This window comes from Peromyscus leucopus, chromosome 4 (assembly GCF_004664715.2).
Source record: "Peromyscus leucopus breed LL Stock chromosome 4, UCI_PerLeu_2.1, whole genome shotgun sequence".
NCBI lineage: Eukaryota > Metazoa > Chordata > Mammalia > Rodentia > Cricetidae > Peromyscus > Peromyscus leucopus.
Window position 1 is genome coordinate 142,544,121 of NC_051066.1, and position 10,937 is coordinate 142,555,057.

Consider the following 10,937-nt stretch of genomic DNA (forward strand, 5'->3'; position numbering starts at 1 on the left):
GGCACAGTGGCCAGATTGTATCTCAAAGACAAATCCACTCGTTGTGAGAACACTCAGAAGAAACGTCAAATGCATAATAATAATAATAACAATATAATAATAATAATAATAAAACTAAAAGTTTGCTCTGGTTTGTGGGCTTTTCCTTGCATACACAGTTATATATCCACACTTTGTAGGCCTCTGGAGAGGGCAGGAGGGAGCCAGAATTTGGGAAAGTAAAGAGTGAGACATGGGTGGAGTGCTGATGATAGATAAACATCAAGGCAGCTGAGAAGAAGGTTTGGAGGAAGTTCTCATCTTCCCTGGCACCCCTGCCCTTCCCCTGGCACCTCATACCTTCCCCTGGCACAGGGAGACAATCACAGGCCTGTTGCTCACAGCATCTGAGAATTACCTCCAGAAGTGACCACAGTAGCAAGACCACAGAGGGCAGAAAAGCAAAAGTGAGACTGTTGGACAAAGGGAGGGGCAGGGCTGGGGTGGGGCATGGCAGGGGGGGAATGGCAGGGGGGGCGGAGGGATGAGTCTTGTTAAAGTATTTTAATGCAAGTGCCATTATAAAAGCCATCACTTTGTATGATCCATGCTAATAAATGTTTAAAAGGGATTCTAAAGCATCTATAGGGTGCAAGGACTCTTCCCTGTGTCTGCCCCACTTTTGAACCCACTTTTGCATCCATACTCTTAGAGACCATCAGAGGAAGAGAATTGAACCAAGACAAAGACATGGATCACCCCTGCCCCTCCCCCCACACCAAGAAACCTGGTGTTTAGAGTGGGCTGGATCACTATCTAATCTGAGAAAACCCAAGAGCCTCTTGTTTTAATTAAACTCATTTTAGAGAGTTTTGACTCTGATGAATTGAGAGAGTTGAGCACTGATTTATTCAGCAGGATGTGTAGTAGTACACAGCAGGGACCATGTGTTCCTGAGAGGCACTGATGGCGCCTGGCATCCTCCAGCCCTTCGAGAGGCTGCAGGGCACAAGAGCAAACAGGCCAGAAGGTCTAGGAGCTTCCTGGGACAGCCTGGTCCTGAATAGGCCAGGCTTTCCTGGCGTCTGGGAAGAGCATTGGAGGAGCCATTCACAAGGAAGGTGAGCAGGGCTGGCTGCAGAAATCACAGAGTCCCAGTTCATGAAGGTGAAGGATTTCAAGATGGCCACAGCAGAGAGAGAAACCAAGTGGCACTCTTCTGAAGGCCTGCCGGGTGGCCTTGAGTCTAGGGAGCAGACTCATCTTAAACATCTGGAGCTTCAGTTCCCTTATTTCCAAAATGGATGTAGTGCTTGCCCTGATGAACTCACTGCTTTCTCAAGAGGTCAAATCTAAGCTTTATGTCTTTAACACTCACACAAAAACAAGGCACCAGTTCCCCATCCTTTTTAAAATGAGTGTGTGCATGTGTATGTGGTGTATGTGTGTACATGTATGAACAACTGAGTGTACACATAGGTACCTGTACCTGTGGAGGCTAGAGACTGATGTCATCTTTAGGTACCTCCACCTTTTTGGAGACAGAGTCTCTCACTGAGCTGGGAGCTCACTAACTGGGCTAAACTAGCTGGTCAGCAAGTCTCAGGGATCCTGCTGTGGCCCCCTCGCAGATTTCATTTTTGTACCACTATGTCTACTCTTTTGTGAGAGCTGGGGATCTGAACTCAGGTCCTGGTGCTTGCACGGTGGATGCTGTACCCACTGAGCCATCTTCCCAGCTCCTACTGGCTTCTGCTTTGTTTTGTTTTAAACAAAAAGTTTCTCGTGGAATCATACCTTGAGTTTAAGATGTATCTTAAAATAACGGAATTAACTTTTGGTATTGTCAGGATCAGCAAACCCTGCTCCTTCATCCCTGGAAGATGTAAGTTCTCCAAATCCCCAAATTATTTGATGTGGATGCTTTGGTATCTTAAAGCTTGTGTGTATCAAGTTACCTGTTGTTTGGAGCTTTATCAACCCACCAGGGCCTCTCCCTCACTGAGCATCTGTTTTTTTCCCTGGCTGGCAGAAAGGCTTGGAACTGCCTTTTGCAGTCTGAGTGGTATTGCATGCAGGGAAATTATAAAATTAAGTGACTATGAATGCAAGGGCCCCTCTGCAAGGTGTACCTCCTAATACCCCACCCCAGCATTCCAGAACAAGGTATCAAGACGTGACGGGAGCTGTGGGCCAGGAAGGCTGGCCAAGGAACGTGAAAGCACTTCCCCCTCCACCCTTGTCTTGCCCTCTTCCTCTCTGCCTTCCACTCCACCATCTCTCCTTGAGTGGATCCATCACATGAGTACCCGCTCATCCACTAACTGACGGGAAACAGTAGGGTTGGGTTTGCTCAGCCCTGGCTGAGTCTTCAGTGAGACACGGAGAGGACTGACAGTCTCTGCAGGACCATCGTCTCCTTCACAGCTTCCTCCCGTGTGGGCCATAAGGACTCCCTGCCTCATCCTCTGCTCTGGATATCATAGTGAATTTATTTGCCTGTTTAGTGTGTGTGAGTGCACACATGCCTGTGTGTTCACATGCATATAGAGGCAGAGGTTAACCACAGGGTTGTTCCTCAGATGTATTCCCCCCCCACACGCTTTTTTTTTTTTTTTTTTTTCTAAATAGGGTCTCTTACTGGTCCCTAATTGACTAGGCTGGCTGGCCAGTGAACACTAGGGAATCTACCTGTCTCTGCTGTCTTAGTCAGTGTTCTATTGCTGTGAAGAGACACCATGACTACAGAAACTCTTATTAGGAAACATTTAATTGTGACTGACTTTCAGCCCACAGATTTAGTCCATTATAGTCATGGTGGGAAGCAGGTATACATGGTGCCGGAGTGTAGCGGAGAGTTCTACATCGGAAGCTGCAGGCTTCAGGCAGAAAGCATCCCTGGACCTGGCTTGAGCATCTGAAACCTCCAAATCCACCCCCAGTGACACACTTCCTCCAACAAAATCACACCTACTCCAACAAGGCCACACCTCCTAATAATGCCATTCTCTGTGGGCCCATGGGAGCCATTTTCATGCAAACCAACACATCTGCCCTTCCAGCTCTGGGGCTACAGTTGAGATAGTCCTTGAGGCCCCATAGCCCAACTTCTTCTCCAATCTCTGTTTCCTGATCCAAGGCAATGAATGTGAGAACTCCCAGTCCAACAATCCTACCACTGTGAACGCCACATGCTTTGTCAGTCATAATGGACTATATATCCTTAAACCATGAGCCACAAGCAACTTGTCCTCCATAAGTTGCTTCCTATCGAGAGTTTGGTCACAGCAATGAGAAGAGTCACTAACTAAATGAACAGTTACTGTTAGTAGATCCTTTATTGCTTTTGTATAAGGTAAATATTCTCAGCATTGCGGTCATATAGTGTCTATTGCAACCCCTCTGCCATGGAGACTCACAAGCAGCCATTGTGAATGAATGGGCCTGGTCATGTTCTATCTTTCTAATTGACATTAATCAGTGGGCCAAGTAGCTAGTGGGTCAATACAGCACTCTAAGGGTCATGATCTTCTACACCTTTGCCTGCCTGCATATGTCTTTATCTTGGACAGTGTGTGTGATAGTTTAGCTGGAGATAGAATTTTCCCTTGACAGCAGGCAGGACTCTTCTTGGAAGATGCTATTCTCTTCTTTTCTGGCATCACTTAGAAATGTTCTCAATTAGGGGGTTGTTTTTCTCTGTGTGTCTTTAAATATTTTTTTCTTATCCTTGATGCTCTGCATTAGAAAGCGGTTAGACAGAGCTTTCATGTTGTATCATTCCATCTATACCAATAAGCACCTAGGATGACTATTCAATCCAAGGGAGTCATGCCCATCTATCTCTGGGAGACCTTTCGCTCTGACACCCAACATTGGTACTCTGTCACTCTCTTGGCACCCATTAAATGAATTTCACTGAAAGTGCATATGTCCCCATTTCTCTCCTGTTTGTCTGCAATCTCTTCCTTGAGTTTGAATTTAGCACTAAAAATCCAGTGAGGGGACTGGAGAGATGGTTAAACAGTTTCTAGCATTTGCTGCGCTTGCAAAGGACCTGTGGAATGGCTAACAACTGCCCATAACTCCAGTTCCAGGGGATGTGACACCTCCTCTGGCCTCATGTATGTACACACACACACACACACACACACACACACACACACACACACAATGAAAATAAACCTTTAAAAATACAAGATTGTCTTAAGTAAGCATTTTGTGTGTGTGTGTCAAATTGCCTGTCTTTCAATCCACAGGTATTCCTAGGAGGTCTTCTCATGTGCTATGTGTGGGAGGAGCTCATCCATATTAAGTTTCTTATTTATTCAAAGTATGCACTATCTTATCCATAGCTCCCCAGCATAATTCCATGGTCTAAGGGCTGCTATAGTCCTACTTTTAGAAATAATCACAAAAGCTGGGGGTCTGGGAGGGTGACTCTCCCATGGGCAAACAGCTCCCACCAGGGACACTTTCATCACCTGCACACATAGTGCTCACTCATTCTGTGAAATAAGGAATTAGCTAGTGCATGTGGCCCTGAGGGGTTAAGGCTGCTATTGATTCTATGCAGATGGTACTGGCCAAAATAGCTAAGTAAAAACCCTTACATGATTCAAACACTGAAACCACTCTAAAGCTCGACATGCAGAAGTTGTGAGCCCAGCCCTGTCTCTGCTACACCATCTCACTGCTACCTCTGATATCATGTTAAGACTCCCTGGTCTACCATCTCCATCTCGGCATCTAGGTATGAACAAGTGTCAATGCTCAGAGAACCCTGTCTTCTGTGCAAGACATGGCCACAGCCATCTTGACATTAGAGTGTGACTGTCACACTCAGGAGACCCTCGAAAGATCAGGCCTGTTAACAGACCCTCATCGGAGAGCTTGACTGCAGATTCCAGCCACTCTTTATCTTCTGTCCTCCTGCACAGCCATTGAAGGTGTTGGTGTTTACAGGACACAGAAGGACTGTGGAAGAGGTATGCCATCTATGACGTTTCTGGGAGGTCACGTCCCATCCTGGGGTGGGACTTTGCAGTGTTTGGGAGTCACCTGTCCTCCAGTAAGTAACCCCTCATCCATGTCCCAGTAAGTTTCCTCAGACTTGGATAGCATGGTGTCTGTGGTCTGTCACTGGGGTGCCCTGTCTGGGTGAAAATGTTTTCATTGATGCCAGTAAAAGTCATGCAGAAGCTCGTCCTGTTTCTCACTACAGAAAAATTAACAACGTGATGCTATTTTTCTTCTGCCACAGATTTTTTTCCTGACATCAAATGCATGCTGTTTTTTTCACCAGTTCTCTAACACCATTGGGTGGCCAGCAACTCGATTCAATTCTGATGTTGTCTACCAGAAGTAGCGCCTCATCCCACAGGCTGAAGTCTCAAAACAAGGCTACTCTCGCCATAGACATCAGCCACAAGTGAGGTCTCCATATGACCCACATTTCTGCCTAGCCCCATGAGGCATGCCCTCAATGTCTGATAATTCACTCAAACAACAGCAAGAACTCCAGAAAGCATCTGCATATGATCTCAGTTTTTTTTTTTGACAAAACAGGGCTCATTCAAGGTGGTATGGCTATAGCTGCGCCCTTGTTAGAAAGGAGGCAGCTAGGAAAGGAACACAGGCAAGAGTTCTGAGACGAGGTATGGCAGGATGGCATGGAACTTTCTGGTATACCCTGATGCATTCACCAGCACGGCAACCTTTTGAATACAATGTGTAAGGGTTCCACCAAGTTCACCATTAGCTATTGATTATTGAATCTAACCTCAAAGGCCAATTCATGGGAACAGAAAGTTACAGCCCTCTATGCAAGGTCTTTCTGCGAACTGTTCCGTCGAAAGCCTGTACCCTGCTCTGTTAGTTGCCTCATTATCAAACAAAAGACTGAGTTTTCAGGGGTTCCGGAGCTGTTGCTGGGAACCAATGAACAAAGAACAAACATTTTTCGTAAGATATATTTTTTCTTTTGTGTGTATGCATGTTGTGCTTGTGTGTGTGTGCTCCACATGTGTGCAGATGTTCACAGAGGCTAGAAGAAGGCATTGGCTGCCCGTGGAACTGCAGTTATATTACAAGCAGTTGTAAACTTCTGCATGTGGGGTCTCTGAACTGAACCCAGGTCCCTCTGCAAGAGCTGCAAGCGCCTCAAATACTTAAAATATGTATTTTTTTAAAAAATTATATCCCTGGTGGGAATGCAAGCTTGTACAACCACTGTGGAAATCAGTATGGTGGTTTCTCAGAAAATTAGGAATCGAACTACCTCAAGACCCAGCCATCCCACTCCTGGGCATATACCCAAGGAATGCTGATTCATACCATAAAGATACATGCTCAGCTATGTTCATAGTAGCACTATTTGTAATAGCCAGAACCTGGAAACAACCTAGATGCCCATCAATGGAGGAATGGATGAAAAAAAATGTGGTACATATACACAATGGAGTACTACTCAGCAGAGAAAAACAATGAAAGCATGAAATTTACAGGCAAATGGATGGAACTAGAAAAAATCATCCTGAGTGAGGTAACCCAAACCCAGAAAGACAAACATGGTATGTACTCACTCATAGGTAAATTCTAGATATAAAATAAAGAACAATCAGACTACAACCCACAGAACCATGGAGGCTATATATATAGCATGGAGGTCCCTAGGACGACTGTGGCTTATAATAAATTTCAGTTTTACTCAATTACTGAGCAAACCTCAATGAAACATCTCACTATTAAGATAAGAATACATACTCTATCAAGCTGATAATAGAAAAATAAATTAATTTTAAACAATAAAAAATAAATAAAAATAAAAGAAAAGTTTGAAATACTAAACAAACAAACATTTTACTAAAGTTAAAAAAAGGGAGAACTAGGGACTCATCATTCCTCTCCACATTCTATTCTTTCCCTTGTTTTATATATTTAAAATTTTTTTATCGGTGGATTCTGCTGGAGTTTATCAGTGGATTCTGCTGGAGGATCCGATGCAGACAAGCACTGGAGGGCTCCTGTTGCAAATCACCCTCTGGAGCGATGGAAGGATCTTTCTACTAGCACATGGAGGAGACCCGATCTAGTGTTGGTGTGGTCCCCGAGTTTGGTTTATGTCTTTCCCCAGGACAATGAGGTTCCTCTTTGGATTCTTGAGCACTGAACGTGCCCTGTGGCTGCTGCTGAAGCCCAACATGACAGAGACCTAATGGGTCTTCATGAAAAAAATCTACCCTTCTGATGCCAATGGAGATTGAGAGCTCAATATGGCCAGCTTTGGCAAGCATTAATGTAAGTCTAGGAACTGTAGCCATGAGATTAGATTCTCCAGAAGAGCTGCCAGCTAAAGTCATGCTGGGATCAAGAAAAACGGGCCTTGGCGGTTCGTGTTCCTGGAGTTGTATCCATGCTAGTGGATGTCCACACAATCCAGAAGAGAATTTGACATTGCTGCTGCCGCTGTTGCTGTTATAACAATGGCGCACACCGCTGCTACTGTTACTGGGATTACCATTTCATAATTGCTTACTACAGCTAGCACAGTGGAGACCCTGGCAACAAAAGCAGCTACCACAGTTAGTTAATCTTTCATTCTATTGGGCATGATGAATTTAATTCAGTAGTTATATACATTTTGATTGGCTTTGAAAAATATAAACTTATAAACTCAAGTTCCAGTTGCTTTTGGGATACTATCTTACAAGGACTCCAACGTACAGTATGGCTCGATAAGGAAGGGAATGGCTCTGTTGCCTTTAGCCTACTGGCTATGGGTGAGATAGGACCTCTGTTGATCATTTCTGTATCGAACACATAGATTGCAAGCCCAGTGTCACTCTGAAATCTTTGGCAGCAATTAACCGTGCAGCTCACACACAATTGAGCCGGTATGATAATGAGTATTCAGAGACGGGTAATGCCTGGGGGGCACTCACCAACCTAAGACAGAACACCTGTGTGACCTGGGCAGATGTCTCCATGACGAGTAAGGTGACCTGCTGACGTCCCACGCAACCCAAGTCAGAAGCTCATTTTTTAGTAAAAGGGGGACCTGCAGGGTCCTGGCCCCCATTTTGGGTAACTATTGCCTTGCTTGTGGACCTTGACCTTGATATCCTCCCAATGCTAATTCCCTGCCAGGTTCCACCCTCCTGAATGCTTAAGGGAAGTTCCTTGTCTGTGTATCCTGAATAATGGGCGTTAACAGCTTAGATGCAAGATCGTAAAACATCGTAGCGAACTTCTGCCCTCCGGGGTCCTCCCATTGTGCTGTAAGCCTGTATTTAACCTCCTACCCCTTCAAGAAATGACATTAGACATTTAAAATATGTATATATATATATATATATATATATATATATATATATATATTTGAATGAATACTGTGAATGTAATCTATGAATACCACAAATGTGATTAATATCACAAGTGTAAGCAATGAATATCATGAGTGTAATTTAAAAAATAAAATAAAAAATTATATCACAATACATACTTAAAAAAAGACTTTTCTGGTTTTGCAATGGGTGACTATAACATGGTTTATTCAACTGGTATCCAGAGGTGGCCACTAGGATTGTTCCCAGTATTTTGTTATAACAATCAATACTGCAATGACTAAGCCTGAAACGCCATTTCTGCATGTGAGGGTCGATCTGAAGACTGCATTCCCAGCAGCAAGACTGATCCATCAAAAGGTAACTTCATCTGTACTTTTCTTTTCGTCTATGCTTTTGACAGACTTTGTCAGATTCACAAATGTGTTGCTGTCATCTTTGTCTGTAGATGAGTTGTCTGCCTGAGGCTCAAAAGGTGAAATATTTTCCCCGAAGTAATTTAACTAAATAGGAAGTTGAAATAGACAGATTATTATGAAGTGGGGGAGTGATGAGGGAGAATAGGAAGTGCTTTCAGGTTAAAGCAAGGTGAAGTTTTAAAATTTAATTTTGCTTTTAAATCCCATTTATTGTTTGTGTGTGTGTTGGGGGGGGGGTTAACATACCATACATACATGGTGCCTATGTGGTGGCCAGAGGACAACGTTGTGGAGTTTGTATTTCCTTCCACCTTTATGTGGGCTCCAGGGATCATACTCAGGTCACCATACTTGCATGACAAGCATCCTTACCCACTGAACCATCCTGTCAGCCCCTGGGATGAAGTTTTATAAGTAGGAGCCATCCTACAGAGGATGCCACACACACAGGGGTATATGGACAGCACTGGTTGAACTTGGTGGGTTGTTGCTGTTGCTGTTTTTAAGAAGACACGGAGTTAGGAAGGATAGAGTGTATCTGGGAAGAGTGAGGAGGAATATGATCAGAATATACTATACGAAATTCTCAAAGAACTAAAAAGACATTATATTTTGAAATAGCAGGAAGAAAGAGGTAGAGTCCCCTGAAGGCTGCCGAGAATCTCTCCCTGACCTACAGCGTCCCTGGAGACCATTCTACTGTGTAGTGTTGATAACATGGGAAAGCACAAAGAGACCATTGAATCAGAAAGTATTTGCTCTTCCCACCATTAAACCAGGAAGTTCTTTTCCACTACTGAACTGGAAGTGTTCCCACCCCACCCCACACCCCCACACCCCGACATACCTACTGTGACATGGACTCATCCCACACTAGATACCTTTTCAGAGTGGACTAGTCAGTTTGTCTGTCTAGGACAGCAGCTAATTTCAGAAGCACCAAATTCCTGTCCCAGTCAGGTTTCTACTGCTAAAATTGACAAATACCATGACCAGGCACAACTGGGGAGGGAAGGGTTTGTTTTTATCTTATACCTCCAGGGCACAGACCATCACTGAGTGAAGTCAGGACAGGAACTCAAAGCAGGAACCTAGAAGCAGGAGCTGATGCAGAAGCCACGGAGGAGGGCTGCTTCCTGGTTTGCTCTCCAAGGCTTGCTCAGCCTGCTTTCTTATACCATCCAGGACCACCTGCCCAGGAGTGGCACCACCCACAGTGGGCTGGGCCCTCCCATATCAGTCACTTAATCAAGAAAGTGTTCTATAGACTTGCCTACAGGCTCATCTGATGGAGGCATTTTCTCAAGTGAGGTTCCTCCTACCAGATGATGCTAGCCTGTGTCAGGGTGACAAAAACTAACCAGCTCAGTCCACATCTCAGGACCAGCTTTTATGCTTCATGTAGAATCTCAGAGCTATGGAGGTAAAGGCGAGAGGATCGCTCTGGTCTAAACAGTAAATTTCTAATTTAACCAGAGTTTCTTAGATAGCAACACACACACACACACACACACACACACACACACACACACACACACACACACACAAGTGTAGCTAGAGTTTTCTTGCCTGGCCCACAGTCAGGACAAATCTGTCACCCGCTAGTCCCACAGCCGCTCAGACCCAACCAAGTAAACACAGAGACTTATATTGCTTACAAACTGTATGGCCGTGGCAGGCTTCTTGCTAACTGTTCTTACAGCTTAAATTAATCCATTTCCACAAATCTATACCTTGCCACGTGGCTCATGGCTTACCGGCATCTTCACATGCTGTTTGTCATGGCAGTGGCTGGCAGTAACTCTGCCTTCCTGTTCCAATTCTCCTCTCTGTTAGTCCCACCTATACTTCCTGCCTGGCCACTGGCCAATCGGTGTTATTTATTGACCAATCAGAGCAATTTAACATACAGACCATCCCACAGCACACAAGGTTTTGGGTAATAGCTGAATTGGTGGTTTACCACACAAGCATGAGATTCTGATTTTGATTTCCAACACCCAGGTAGAAGCTGTACATGGTGGCATGTGCCTATAATCCCAGGACTAGAAGGCAGAGACAGGGGAACCCTGGAGCTTGCCAAAGAGCCAGTCTGTCTGAATTGGTGAGCTCCAGGTTCAATGAGAGACTCTGTCTTTAAAAATAAAGTGTGCTGGCAACAAGGCTCAGTAGGTAAGGGTGTCTGCTGTCTAAG